General features: G+C 41.4%; 1 long non-coding RNA gene across 1 annotated transcript in view; it reads right to left on the reverse strand.

The window, feature by feature from the left end:
* Nucleotides 1-9408: 9408 nt before the first annotated feature.
* Nucleotides 9409-15815, reverse strand: part of LOC119851831 — a 70219-nt gene continuing 63812 nt past the window's right edge. The window contains exon 2 of the long non-coding RNA XR_005291419.2: nucleotides 9409-9585. This is a non-coding gene — a long non-coding RNA (uncharacterized LOC119851831). The remainder of the gene's footprint in view (nucleotides 9586-15815) is intronic.

Consider the following 15815-nt stretch of genomic DNA (forward strand, 5'->3'; position numbering starts at 1 on the left):
TTTGAACAATGCAACAGAAAATCAGCTCAAGCCCCCACCCAGTAAACTGGGACAATTACACATCACCCCCTGAGTGTCTCTAAGAGGCAACACTTCCCTTCTTGCAAGCACAGAGTCTGAGTGTAGAAAACAAAACTTTAATAAAAAGGCGGAAAGTAACCCAGCATTTACTTGGAGAAACAGTGCAAGGATAATTAATAAGCATAAAACCATGAGCAAAACCCACATCCCAAAGTATGTTGGGCAGTAGCCTTTTGCCTCAGGTTTTTAAGTCCAATGACCAAAAGCTCCTTTAACGTGCCCCTCCCTTTTTTCTTCACTGCACCCCACTGACAGTTGTCATCCATAGTCAGTGAAGACCCAGAGTTCAGAAGTATATCTGCATCAGCTCACCTCCTACCCTGCTGTCAAGAGAGTTCAGGGGCAACAGGGCAGAAAAAGGCAGCTTGTTTGCTCCATTGTCTGGGCACTTGCTCCAGCACCAACTGCTCTGCTAGTAATCCTACAAGCTGCTCCCTACTCCACTCTGCACCCTCTGGGTTATTTTGAGTTCTCACTATTTAACACAGCTCCCACTGATTTCAGCTGTTAATGGGGGAACCTCACTGCTAGTGCAGGCTGGGCGGCCTTATGCATTAAAGATACTGTCCCAAAGCAGGTTTAATATTTACACCTAGCTATCAGTGATTTCAGCTGTATTAGTCTACAACAAAGCACTCTCAATTGAGTATTAATCAGCTCTGTTATTACACAGTGAAAAGAGCAAGGATTAAATGGTATCTGGACCATTTAAGCAAGACCCTACCACAAATATTTATTTCCCCCCTACTCTTAACTCTACTAGCTGTTGGCACCTCTGACCCCTGCCTACCGAGTGCAATTTTGTTGGGGGTGAGTCCCTCAATCAGGGTATGCCAAGCACAGTTCTGATGCCCTTGTTTCACACAACAAGGATAACAACCCTTTATTAGCTCTGCCCCAATAACACAGTGACTTGTGATCCAACACCAGCCAAAAGTCATCATTTGGGCACAGCATTCCCATCATGCTGTGCACATAGGCATAGTTGGTATGTCTATGCAAACAAGGTTGGTTCATGAAGACTTCTTCCCCAGCTCATCACTACATGTCAGGGAAGAGCTCATTCAGACACTGCTTACATTCAAAATATGCAATGTCATATTTAATGCCATATTGCCATGGCAATAATGCCATGCTCAGACATGGGTGAGGTTTTTCATAGGAGTGGGTGGGTGAGATTCTGTGTCCTGAGCTCTGCAGGAGGTCGGACTAGATGATCAGAATGGTCCCTTCTGACCTTAGTATCTATGAATCTATGAATCTATGTCAAAGAGTTGGGTACAAAGAAAGCAAGTGCTTATGATCTGATGGACTTTAATGGATAAGAATTCACTGTTCACAAGTTAATTACACTATCTACAGTGTTGGGCTGCCATAAGAGAAGATCTTTTCAAATAACTTTACTTCTCCAAATGTAATTTCTCTCTATATGTATGAACACAATACTCCCATGACCTTACTGTTTTTCATTAAAGGGTCTCAAAGCACCTTACAATTAATTAATTGGCACAGCCTCCTTGTGCAGCAAGTACTATATATGTGACACTGAGTCAGAAAGGGTTACGCAATTTACAGGCCAAATGACCCAAATTTTACCTTTAAAGACATATTAGAAAAGTAAGTAAATGGTAATTAGGGCTATTCCCTATCAATAGCAAACAAAGCCATTTTAGAGAGACTAGAGCTTTGAAATACAACCCTGTATTGTTAGAGTATTGGAAGCAAATACTAACTATATTTGTTTACTTATATCTTGTTAGATGTTACACATGTAACCAGACAGTTCCTGTCTGTTACTATAGTCTATCGATTTAGAGATCAAAGGGGAATATTAACATTTAGATGATATCATTGTCTATATTTCTCTTGGAAGTTTGTAGTAAACTGTCTATGAGCTGCTTAATGGATAATTACACCTTATGCTGATGAATGCAACTAAATATATGTGTATACATAGGAAATAGGAGGTTTTACTTCAAAGCCACAATTGGTATTATCTATTCTTCAACCAAGGAATACCAAGGAATACCTATCAATAGTCTGCCAGAGATCTATAAAAGAACTCTAAGGCCCCGATCCTGTTATCTCAAATCTGCTTAAGCTTGGTCAGGGGAAGCTCGAGTCATTACCCTAATTCTCATGGAAGAATTTGAACAAACTGTATATATGGAATGCCTATTTGAACTATAACTTGAAGAATTGATTCTGTAAAGAACTTTTTGCAACTCAGCAGCTCACCATATCTATTATAAAACTGACCTAAGAACCCTATTCACATCTGGTATGTATAATAATCTTTTGACCACAATACTCTCTTTTTTAAAAATAAATATTAGTTTAGTTAATAAGAATTGGATATAAGCATGTATGTGGGGAAGATCTGAAATATTCATTAACTTAGTGGGTAATGTGTCTGATCTCTTGGGATTGGTAGAACTTTATATATGATGAACAAGATTTTCAGTAATCCTCATCATATTTGACTTGGTTGTCTGGGTGGGAGAAAAGGATGGATTGCTTTAAGGGAGCTGTGTTTTCGGCTTCTGGGTAACCAGTAAGGTATTGTAGAAGCTGTTTTATTGCTGGTTTAGTAAATCTAATTATTAGAATAAACACCAGTTTTGGGGATTATCTGACCCATTCATTGCAGTTTGCCCTGATTAAGCATTCTTGGCGTGGTCCCACCAAGCACCAACAGTCACAGTATTATACCCACATTATGCATGGAGAAACTAAGGCAGAGACATCAAGTGACTTACCTGCTCTCATGCTCAGCAACATAGATTTGGCAACAGAAGCCTGGAGTCCTGACTCATAGTCCCCTGTTCTAGCTCTAACCACTACACAACGACACTCCTTACCCCTTATATAGCATTATCAATAATATGAACAATTGTGAAATAAAGCAGTCTCTTCTTTTTAAGCAGCACTGCTAATAGAGACCTGACTTATTTGTGTGTGTGTATGTGTGTGTACATGCACAGCTTCTTCCGCCTGGATTTTCAGCCACAAAGAAAAGTGTGTCCTTGTATCAGTTCACATTCTCTGCTCTTCAGGATATTTCAATATATCATGAGGATATGGTACAATTACTATTAAGACAGACAATACACCATAATTTTTTATTTGGGCTTCCCTCATCTGTAAAGGTCAGACTAAGCCATATCCTCCTGGCTTTCCATCTTTTGGGGTTTCTCGTGTGTCTTTCTTTTGCTAGGAGTAGCATGAAAGCTCTTTCAATGAGATCCCCATCTTTCTATCCAGTGCCTGATAATCCGTTCACCCCATTTCCTGAGAATTTCATCTCTCTCTCTCTCTTTTTTTTTTAAACAAAAGAGTAGGATTCTAGCCATGTTGGGTTACCTTGAAAATATGAAGTAAGTGTAACCTAGAGCTTCAGAAACCCAGAAGACAAGGTTAAAAGAACCCAATATTTATTTATTTTAAATATTATGATCTTTTGGGCCTTCCTCCTGACTTCTAAATGCCTGGGGTTGGCAATACTGAGCTATACCATCAGTTGGCCACTAATAGTTGGAATTGGGGCAAATTCCTGTATAGACAAGGCTTAAGGGAACGGAGTATAATTTTTTTTAGAAACTGGAAACTGGAGCCTGGCTTGTACGGTGTCCTGACTTTATTCCGGGGAATTAAAAGCTGATCCCTTCATGAGACTCAAAGACTGGATTAGTATTTATTCAACCTGGGGAATTTAGTTCTCTAATTGCAGAGGACTTGACATAATCTGAGTTGGAACTTTACTAAGTTAACAGTTAGAAAAGTTGAAAGTAAAATTAAAGTTCCCATTTGATGTGCAGCATTGCTTACTTGAGATTAGCTGTTATTAATGAAAGCTACATACCAAATGCTATAAAAATCTTAAATCTAGAAGAAAGAGAATAGAGTTTTACTTACAAAATAATGCTTTTTATTTAGAGATTTTGAGCCTTATATTAAGAACTTAAAAGTAACTGGTGAGGAAAACCTCTAACTTTGCTTCCTTTGTGGATAAAGTTGAGAAGCAAACAACACATTTGCAATGGAAAATTGCAATTATTCACATGATCAGCTCACTCCCAGCCTTCTCCCCAACTCTGCATGCTAAGTTATTGAGCCCAAGTTTTTTTTTGACATACTTTTAGGGCTAATTTGTGCGGAGAATGGATGACAGGGGATGGATCACTCGGTAATTGCCCAGTTCTGTTCATTGCCTCCAAAGCATCTGGCACCAGCACTGTCAGAAGACAGGATACTGGGCTAGATGATCGAGTGGCCTGACCCTGTATGGCCATTCTTATGTTCAAGGCATAGCAGGTGGCGTACAGCCATCCCACCAGCACAGGAGCCTCAGAAAGCATCGTGCCTCAGATAGGCACAGTGTCCATGGGAGCCTGCAGGGAGTGTGGCTGCTGTGACACCCTTGATCTACGAGTACATGCTGAGCCCACCAACATGGGGTCAGCTGTGGTAGCCTAGTAGCGGTAGATTCGGAATCCTTGCACTCAGGGAAATACAAGGACTGTGACTGTGCATGTGCAAGAAGTGAGGGAAAACTTCCTGCCCCTTGTCCCCCCAAGCTTTGCATACGCTCCTCCTATTACCCGAGAAAATTCTCCAGTCTCTACTTTGTATTTCTGCCCTCTATTCTGAATAAGTAAAAATTACTCCACCCTGAGCTGGACACGGCAGACCCTGAGCACGCTCAGTGAGAACTTAGGATTTCTAAAATGGCAGCCCTAGCAAAGAGCCAAGTATGTTTGGGTGGACCAGTAGAATCACAGCTCGGAGGTAAATGACAACCGGGAGCATGTGGAAGATTTACTGCACACGCTCAGTAGCCACCAAAGATCCTGTTGGGTTCTGGGGGGTGGGCGGGCACAAGCCTACCTATGGCTTAAGGCCCCTCCCCCAGCCTATGGGGAGGAGCCACTGAGCCCAGGCCTCAAATAAATATGGAGGACAACAAAAGAAAAAACAGGCAGAAGTATGAGGGTCAAAGGGTCAAAAGCAGGGAACCTGAAGGGGACACCAGGCAGTAAGGGGTGACCGAGAGGGCAGTTAGCTGAGCCGCTAGCTGGTCAGAGCCCACTCATACCAGGCACAACTTGTTTTAAAGGTCAGAGCCGTCAATCAGAATTCTGGGGTAACCGTTAAGACTGGGCATGTGAGAGTGAGGTAATTGTTTCTAAGAATAGGTATATTAAGAGAGGTAATATTAAGAAAAAGTACATTAAGAGAGAGCTACAATGTAGCCTAAAAGGCCAGCTGCCAGCAACGGCTTAGGACTCCAGAGTCTGCATCTGAGAGAGAGATTGGCATTCGGACAGAGCCGAGAAAAAAGCAGAAGACGACAAAGAAAAAGACTGCTGCAGAGCAGGAAAAGAAAGCTGGAGTGGAGTAAAGCTGCCTGACCAGGAACTGAACAGCAACAGCAATTTTTAAAAGGAAACATCCATGGATTTATGGAGTAAGCTTGATAGTCTTTGAATTATAGTTTAGTATAAATATACAATAGTATATAGAGTTAGTGTGTGTCTGATAAGAATGCATAAAATTCTGGTATTAATTGCAAAGTATCTATGTAAACTTTAAAGCAATTTAAGATCTGCTGGCAGCAATTTGTTGCAAACTGGCCACTTGCAACAAATGGCTTCGCTGAGAATCATGTAAACTATATGCTATTGTAGTCTGAATGCTCTTTATCTTGCACTAAGGGATTTGTGTTGCAGGGATTTTGTGCCTTGTTTGGATTTTTAGATAAGATTGTAGTAGGGATTATAAATTACATAAATAAAAATATACTTCGTTTTGGAAAGAATACTGCCTGTTACAATTACTTTATGGGAAAGCTATATCCATGTCCTTTAATGTTTTCTTAACAACCCCAGGAACTCATACCTTGGGAAGAACAGACCAAGGGGTAACAGACAGTCATTATAGTGGTGTCCCAAAATTCATTTTTCAGGGTAGTACTGTTGGATCCACTGTTGAGCTCTTATTGCATATAAAGCATTTGATGTGGCTCTCCACAAGTTTTCTTCAGTAAAGTTTCTGCCTGTGAACGTTCTACACCGGCAAAGACCCCCCAACTCATCTTAACACCATCATTCATTTACATAATCTTCTTATATTAATTTATATTTACTTGCAGCATGGGCAGCCAGGATTTGTGACCCTCCCTTTCCCATCCCCCACCCAGAGTCACAGGAAACTGCCTGAAAACACTAGGCCCCAGCAGCAGCAGCTCCACATGAAGTCCCTACAAGAGCCCGTGCACCGTACCAGAGTGGATCGGCTTCGCCAGGAGGCAATTTAAAGGGCCTGTGGCTCCCAGCCGCGGCTAAAGCCCTGGGCCCTTTAAATTGCCTCCAGAGCCTTGCTGCCAGAGCCCTGGGGAATGGGAAAGCTGAGAAACAGATATTCAAACAAAAACAGTGAGAATTATATTTTGTGAAAGCATCTAGGGAGTATGGATTTGGATACCTTTAGCTCAGAGTCCAACCTGAGAAAAAAAATCAGCAGTCTATTGGTGAAATTGTAAGCCCAATGCACAATCCTGTGGGGAAAAAACCCTAATTATCCATGCTATCAGCAAAACATGGGCACCAGCAGCGGGGAAATTTCCCTTTCACCTCCTACAATGTACCTCAGCCCTGATTTGGAAGGACCATCTCCGAGGATCATAGGATAGTTCAGTTTTCATAGCCATTCAGTCTTTGGCCTCTTTACTAAGACTGCCACAAGTTATTTACATTTGGACTTTATTTTTAGAGCTGTTCAACTGACAGATAGCTAAGAAAATGATAAAGAATGGTGATGTGTATAGGGGAGTGCTATTGATGCTGAAGTCATGCTGGAGATAGGTTTCAGAGTAGCAGCCGTGTTAGTCTGTATTCGCAAAAAGAAAAGGAGTACTTATGGCACCTTAGAGACTAACAAATTTATTAGAGCATAAGCTTTCGTGAGCTACAGCTCACTTCATCGGATGCATTTGGTGGAAAAAACAGAGGAGAGATTTATATACACACACACACAGAGAACATGAAACAATGGGTTTATCATACACACTGTAAGGAGAGTGATCACTTAAGATAAGCCATCACCAACAGCAGGGGGGGGAAGGAGGAAAACCTTTCATGGTGACAAGCAGGTAGGCTAATTCCAGCAGTTAACAAGAATATCAGAGGAACAGTGGGGGGTGGGGTGGGAGGGAGAAATACCATGGGGAAATAGTTTTACTTTGTGTAATGACTCATCCATTCCCAGTCTCTATTCAAGCCTAAGTTAATTGTATCCAGTTTGCAAATTAATTCCAATTCAGCAGTCTCTCGTTGGAGTCTGTTTTTGAAGCTTTTTTGTTGAAGTATAGCCACTCTTAGGTTTGTGATCGAGTGACCAGAGAGATTGAAGTGTTCTCCAACTGGTTTTTGAATGTTATAATTCTTGACGTCTGATTTGTGTCCATTCATTCTTTTACGTAGAGACTGTCCAGTTTGGCCAATGTACATGGCAGAGGGGCATTGCTGGCACATGATGGCATATATCACATTGGTAGATGCGCAGGTGAACGAGCCTCTGATAGTGTGGCTGATGTGATTAGGCCCTATGATGGTATCCCCTGAATAGATATGTGGACAGAGTTGGCAACGGGCTTTGTTGCAAGGATAGGTTCCTGGGTTAGTGGTTCTGTTGTGTGGTGTGTGGTTGCTGGTGAGTATTTGCTTCAGATTGGGGGGCTGTCTGTAAGCAAGGACTGGTCTGTCTCCCAAGATCTGAGAGAGCGATGGCTCGTCCTTCAGAATAGGTTGTAGATCCTTGATGATGCGTTGGAGAGGTTTTAGTTGGGGGCTGAAGGTGATGGCTAGTGGCGTTCTGTTGTTTTCTTTGTTGGGCCTGTCCTGTAGTAGGTGACTTCTGGGTACTCTTCTGGCTCTGTCAATCTGTTTCTTCACTTCAGCAGGTGGGTATTGTAGTTGTAGGAATGCATGATAGAGATCTTGTAGGTGTTTGTCTCTGTCTGAGGGGTTGGAGCAAATGCGGTTATTATCGTAGCGCTTGGCTGTAGACAATGGATCGAGTGGTATGATCTGGATGAAAGCTAGAGGCATGTAGGTAGGAATAGCGGTCAGTAGGTTTCCGATATAGGGTGGTGTTTATGTGACCATCGCTTATTAGCACCGTAGTGTCCAGGAAGTGGATCTCTTGTGTGGACTGGTCCAGGCTGAGGTTGATGGTGGGATGGAAATTGTTGAAATCATGGTGGAATTCCTCAAGAGCTTCTTTTCCATGGGTCCAGATGATGAAGATGTCATCAATGTAGCGCAAGTAGAGTAGGGGCATTAGGGGACGAGAGCTGAGGAAGCGTTGTTCTAAGTCAGCCATAAAAATGTTGGCATACTGTGGGGCCATGCGGGTACCCATCGCAGTGCCGCTGATTTGAAGGTATACATTGTCACCAAATGTGAAATAGTTGTGACTTTGTCCTGACCCATTCAAAACATTCAAAAACCAGTTGGAGAACACTTCAATCTCTCTGGTCACTCGATCACAGACCTAAGAGTGGCTATACTTCAACAAAAAAGCTTCAAAAACAGACTCCAACGAGAGACTGCTGAATTGGAATTAATTTGCAAACTGGATACAATTAACTTAGGCTTGAATAGAGACTGGGAATGGATGAGTCATTACACAAAGTAAAACTATTTCCCCATGGTATTTCTCCCTCCCACCCCACCCCCCACTGTTCCTCTGATATTCTTGTTAACTGCTGGAATTAGCCTACCTGCTTGTCACCATGAAAGGTTTTCCTCCTTCCCCCCCCTGCTGTTGGTAATGGCTTATCTTAAGTGATCACTCTCCTTACAGTATGTATGATAAACCCATTGTTTCATGTTCTCTGTGTGTGTGTATATAAATCTCTCCTCTGTTTTTTCCACCAAATGCATCCGATGAAGTGAGCTGTAGCTCACGAAAGCTTATGCTCTAATAAATTTGTTAGTCTCTAAGGTGCCACAAGTACTCCTTTTCTTTATGCTGGAGATAGTTATAGACTGATGTCACTGTTATAGAATGACAAATCCCTGGCTCTTCCGTTCCCATATCGTTGTGTGTGTCAACTTTCTCTCATTTCCTGGGAATAGGTTCTTGCCTCTTTGATTTGATCATCTCATTCAGGTCTCTTATACCAAACCAGTGACCAAATATCAAATGAATATATTGAATGAACCTTTGGTTTTAGTTTTACTTTATTGTAATTAGTATAGGGTTTCTCCACACACACAAAAAGATTACTTTATAAAAGGAAATAATGGAGAGAGAACCAAATGGTTATATTTATAATAAACATGTAATTTTAGAGGGTTAAATGTCAGACATGACATAGAAACAAATTATGTTTTTCAGTGAATGGCTGCTGGTGAAAGATGACAAGTTTTTTGTGGCTAACTCATTGATGGAATCTTCAAGAGTAACAATGCATTCAGGAACATTCACCGTACTCCTTACCTGCAACAAAAGGTCAAGAATGGGTGAAGGCAGAATAAGATCATTAATACCTTGTGAAATAGAGGCTGCAGATCAAACCTGAAACCTTCTTGAAAGTCTAGGGGTAATCACCTTTCCACTGATTTATGGCACAACCTTCAACAGCTAATAAGAGTTGTGATAAGATTCATAATAAAATAAAACTAGTCAAAACTAGCATGGTTTGGGGTTTTGTCATATTACAAACCCAAATCTTAATTACTAATAAATATTAGTATCATAGTAGAACCTAGAGATCCCAGTGGAGATTGGGATCCCAAATTCACCAGGGACAGTAAAAACACTAAGTGACAGAGAGAACCCAAAAGCTTACAATCTAAATAGACAAGACAGAAATTGGGTTGAGGAGAAACGTAGGCAAAGAAAAGAGGGAGATGTTCAAGTTCACACAACAGGTCAGTGGCAGAACCAGGATTAGAACTCAGTGCTCCTGATCCTTAGCTCTTTGCTTTATACACTGGCCCATGCTAACCCTGTTGTTGACTGTTCAGGGAGTCTTGGCCTGGACCTGAAGCCAAGAGAACTTCACCTTAGAATTTTGAGGTCAGTGTAACCCAAACTCTCCTGCCTGTATATTCCCCTCCCCATTCAAACCCTTAGTAATCCTCCAGGTGGTCATGAAGAGAGATAGTGAGCACAGGAAAGACCTGGCTCCAGTCTGTCTCTGGCACCAGCTGTGTGTGTGCTCAGCTGCTAATGCAGCCTCCAGCTCCCAAGAGGTGAGGCTGAGGAGCCAAGTAGGAGGAGCTATCATAGCCAGGTCCTGGGCAGCCAGCTCTAAGGTCAGCTGGGTCAGGACACCAGGAGGTCAGAAGCAGGAGACAAACTGGATATCAGAACCAATCAGCAGAAAAACTGGATGTTAGCAACTACAAGTCAGATGCTAGGAAATCAACCCAGAGGAGCACCTGACACCAAGCTGTTCAGACAGCTTCCTGTGCCTACTGCTGGTTTATGTAGGGTCAATGGGCTAATCAGCTGCTCTGGGACTCTGCTAGTCAGACTTCAGAGGTGGAGCCTCATACTGGGGCTAGGTTTATAGGTTCCAGGGAAGCTGTGGCTTCCGGGTGGCTGGTTAGCCTATAGCTGCTTCTATGAACCCTCCCCCTAGGTCTGGGTTCAACAGAGCTGCTAATCCCTTAGGAGCCCAGAAGTTTAGCTCCAGGATTCCCTCACTAATCTGTAAGAAGTAGCAATTAGTAGAACAGGAGTTTGCTATGACATGTTTAGAGGCCTTTCCTGACTCTGCCCTTCCTTATTCAACAAATCGTCCCTTGCACCACCTGCCTTGCTCTCCAGTGATGGCGGCTTATCTGCTCCTCCTTCCCCACAGACATTTTTATATTCTCCCAACACTGTCCCACCATTCCTGAACAGATCCATAAAGCTACTGCCCACTCTCCCTTTCTCAAGACTCACTTCTGCCTCAATGTATACATGAAATTAGCCAACATATGATGGAAAGGAAGCTGAGGGGCAGCTGATGATTAAGTACATATTGATGAAACACAAAAATAGTTTCTATCTATGTATCTATTTTAATTGTCTCTCCTCCCCCAAACCCTTCAGTTATTACTCAGCACTGGGGCAAGGACTGCATCTTCTTGTGCCAAGCCTGGTATAAGGTGGCACTTAGGGCTAGTGTAATAAAAATTATAATAAATATGTCCAGAGTTTAATATGCTGGAGGAGTAAGGGGCCTGATCCTGCAATCCTCAGACAGGCAATGCCTCCATTGACTAAAATGGGGATTTTGCCTGCACAGGGAATTCAGAAACCACTGGGAAGTCTAACTTGCTTTTCATCTTAAGGAAACAAAGAGCCATTTGATCAATATGCAGTTGGTGTGTCTGAGCATTTTTTGGTCTTGGCAACATAGGGGCTTATCTCACAGTCTGCATGCAACCAACACTCCCATCAACTTCAGTGGGAGTTTTACCAGCACAAGGACTACAAGACCCTAAGTACAATTTTGAAGCTTTCAAGGGCATGTGAGCATCTTAAGGTTTTTTGAAGATTACTAGGGCATGTTTAATGCAGATGGCGAGAAAAGGTTTTTTAATGAACACAGAGAATCAACAGCGAATTGACTGGTAGTGACAAGTAACAATGAATGAGCAAAACATACTCTAATGAAGGAACCATTGAAAATGAGGTTCAAAAGTTTGCAGTACTGGTAGGTTTTGTATACGCTAGTTAAGAAACACCACGTGACAGAGCTAAGATCATCTGGACCAAAAGGGATAGAAGTACACTGCACAGACAGTTTGGGCAGGGCAAAACATGCAGATTGGATCAGTTAAGTTTTGCAAGTACTCAGACTGTCTGGTGTAAGACTTTATACATTGTTTCAACTAAAATAGAGTTAAATGTTTTTAAATGCTGGGAACAAGATTTATTCTAATCCTCCAAAAATGAATCTACTTGCTGGGATCCCTGTGGAATCAAGGTTGAGTAGTTAGTGTGTGAGAGAGTGTCAAATATTTTTAACTTTCATTATTTAGAAAAAAAAATTACAATCAACTCAAAGATGCATACAATAAATAAAATATTTAATCAGCCGAACTAAGATCTATAGCATATATCGATTATGTATTCATTGCAGAATAGAGAGGTGCTAATCTCTTCCACGATAAGGTTGAACAAGCCTCCAGTTATAAACCCATTTTGACTCCTCTCCCCAGCTTTGTCAAAACTAAATTAATACGTCTGCAGTCTGGCAGGCTTAATCTAAAGATAGAATTGTCCTAAGATGTTTTGAGGCAAAGCGGAATAGACATTTAGGAGATATAAGGGGGGAAAAACAAAATGGGACCAATTCACTATTGCCCTGAAACTTGTGTAACCATGTACACAAGTGCACACAATGGAGTCTGCCCTACCAGACAAGAAGCTGGAGTTCTGCTCTCTGAATCCACAGATCCCATGAGATCCATGAATATCTGAGAATCTGAAGGATGCAAGGGGTAACAGAGCAGTAACAGTAGATATCCATCAGGGATCTGTGGAAATTCATATATATACACACAATGGTGATAAACAACATTCAGAACCTAGAAATGAGAAATAGTTTTGAGTCGATTTGGGGGTTAATTTAATTTCATTCACTACTGATTCACTCACTATTTCTGCAGAATTAAGGCAAGTCTTGTTTTTGTTGTTAAGGGCTAGTTATATGGTAGCAACAATGACATAAATCTTAATATTTGTCAACAGAGACTATATGGGCAGTGTGACTGGGTGTACCAGGCTCTCATGGCAACCTAATGGAGGGCCTGCTGCTCAGTTAAAAGAGTTATTGGTGGGGAAAAGAGCAGCCATTTTGGAAACCAGCAAGATCTGGTTGTCCAGCAGCCAGAAGGGCTGGGGATCAGCAACAGCCAAACAAGGCCTAGCAGGCTGAAATAAAAAGGAGCTGCCTGCGGACAGCAAGTCATTTCCTAGCTGGAGCCAAAGAAGTGCCAATTGCTGGCAAGGATTAAGAAGGAACCCGGCTGATTCAATCCCAGAGAGGGAATTTAACCAAGAAAAGGGAAGAGCCTACCTTGTTTATAATTGGCCCTGAAGGGCAAGGAACTGTTTTTATTTTTTTTCTTTGAGTTTGTTATACACTGGAAAGGCTTTTGGAGTATGTGACCCAGTTGTTTGGCTGAGTCACAGACCCCCAGAGGCCAGCTGACAACCTGCAGGAGGTGCTGGTAGCCAAAGAGAATGGCAGCATCAAGACTGGATAGCAAAGGGGTCTCAAGAGTGAGTGAGTGCAACCCTCCACAGGTAGTCACTAGTTGTTCTTGTTAGTCAGCTCTCTGCACATACCCACACTGTGCATGGGTCAGCCAGCTTGGACAGAGTTAAAAATCAGTCAGCCATTCTCCAGAAATGAACACAATTGAATACCTGCTGATTTTTTGTGGTTCAAAACAGTTTGGTTCATTTTTATTTTTTTTTCCTATGCCTTTGCAGTTTGTGGTTTTAATAGGAAGACCTTTTTGCAAGGCTGTGTCTAACCTAGTCAGAACAAGGAAGTGCTGGAAAGATCAGGCTTTTGGTAAGATTAGGAAGTCTTGTTATAATTTTGACTGTAGTAGTCAAGCAGTGAGCAACCTTAAACTGGATTCTTTATTCAAATAAACCATAGAAGGCAAGAGATTTAATATTTGTTTCACTCTTTCTATCTACTTGCCTAGGAATTTATAGCCCTCATTGCTGTATCTGAGAACATCCTGCCTTATTTCCTAAGCCCCTTCCAGTGTTCTTAAGTGTATACCGAATTTACAAACTATAGCTGTATTCAGCTAGTATTAGTTACAACAGTCTTCCATCCCAATCTCCAAAACAAAATGACTTGGATAAATAAGTCCAGATAAGTACCTCAATCTTTTCAGATTCACCCAGCCACAAAACCCCATCATTTTTTATAGGTTAACCAACTGAGACTCAGTTTTGATAAATAGTTAGAAACTAAATATAGCACATAGTGAACAATTTAAACAATTAAATATGAGGCATGAGCCAGTAAGCAAGTCATGGTGTGTTGTCTTCATCTCCATTGCTTGACAGAACACAACAAAAACTCAAGTTTTGGGGTACATCAAAGAAATTGAATGCTGAAAGACCAGGAAGTGCCTTGGTATAATAAGTAGTTCTCTGTCCAAGACACTTGTATGTAGCAGGGTTTTATTCAGAGGGAAGATAAGAAAACAGAGATAAGCAGCATTTCATCCCTCTGCTTGGCAGGCTGGCATCCATCACTGCATCAACATGGGAAGATGGATGTCAAACAATGCTACAATTACTTGTGAGAAATGATGGAAAAAATGCAGACAAGATCTATGATTGCTGAGCATTTTTTTAATATATTATATATATAATAATTTATATAATATATAAAAATAAAACAGATCATCCATCAGTCAGATGCATCTCATTCCCTGTATGGCTGTACCATTTATTCTGGTAACATATCTTTCAGCCTTACTGCTGAACCTTTCATACTGACTTTGAATACTTTAAGCATCTATATGCAGAGACAAGAACTACACAATGAATCCCCCACTTTACAACACAGAGCCGCTGGACAGCAGAGGTTTAAAACTCAGTGAAGGAGCACCCTAAAGCTGCAGCAGAGACCTTACATAATATGATGGTGCAGTGCAGAGGATGGAATGTAAAGCTGCCTCATCGAAAGCAGACTCTTGGCATGTATAAACATAAAAGCCGATGCTTCATACACTCCTCAAAGGGAAAGTTTTTTTCCTAGCCTGGGGGGGGGGTCACAAACAGGTGTTGGAGGTTGCAACCACACTCCATCCCCACCATATTGCTAAATGGGAGGGTGGCTAAGAGGGGCTTCCCAGGATGGAAAACATTGAGAACCACGGACTCAGAGGTTGGCTTGTGCCCTGAAACCTGAGATTTACATCCCTTCCCATTTAAAAAAAAAGTCTTACTGCTGTAAATTTGGCTGTTTTCATTATCCATATAAATGCCTGGTTCCCCAAATCCTGCTACTCTTGTGGTCTCAGAATTATTTCATGGCAATAAATTCCACAGGCTAATTGTGGATTGAATGAAAAAATATCTTATTAGTTTTAAATTTGCTGCCTTTCATTTGTATTGGCTGTCCCTTTGTTCCTGTAATAAAAGAGAGTGAATTGAAGTCCCAGATCTACTATATTCCAGTCATTATTCTGAACATCCTGTGCGCCCTTATGTCCTCTCTAACCAGTTTCCCCTCTAAAATAAACAGCCTCATCTGCAGTGGAATAAGCAAGGGTTTCAGCATGTGATTGTGTTGCATGTTAAACCCAACTGAATCCTCTTCTCTTTTGCATTTGCTCTTTTCTAACCTCTTCCTGAATGCAAAAATATTTTCCCAAATTCCCTTTTCTTCTTTATTCCATTTCCCATGTTGATGAAACAAATAGATGAGGAGGACGAGGTGTTTATAAGTTTTCTAAATTTAAAAAATAATTTATTATTTAGATGTATAACATAGCAGTAACAAGAAGCTCCTGACTGAACACGCAATGCCTCTGACACATACTTTAAAATCTCAATGGGCTAGAATTTTATTCACACAAAGACCCTGCCAGAGTGGGGTAAAGTGGTGGTCTTCTTACAGCAAATGAGAATAAAGCCCAACAAATCAAAAAAAGCAGCAGCAACTCTTTAGGGTATTAAAATACAAC

The sequence above is a fragment of the Dermochelys coriacea genome, chromosome 2, assembly GCF_009764565.3.
Source record: "Dermochelys coriacea isolate rDerCor1 chromosome 2, rDerCor1.pri.v4, whole genome shotgun sequence".
Taxonomy (NCBI): domain Eukaryota; kingdom Metazoa; phylum Chordata; order Testudines; family Dermochelyidae; genus Dermochelys; species Dermochelys coriacea.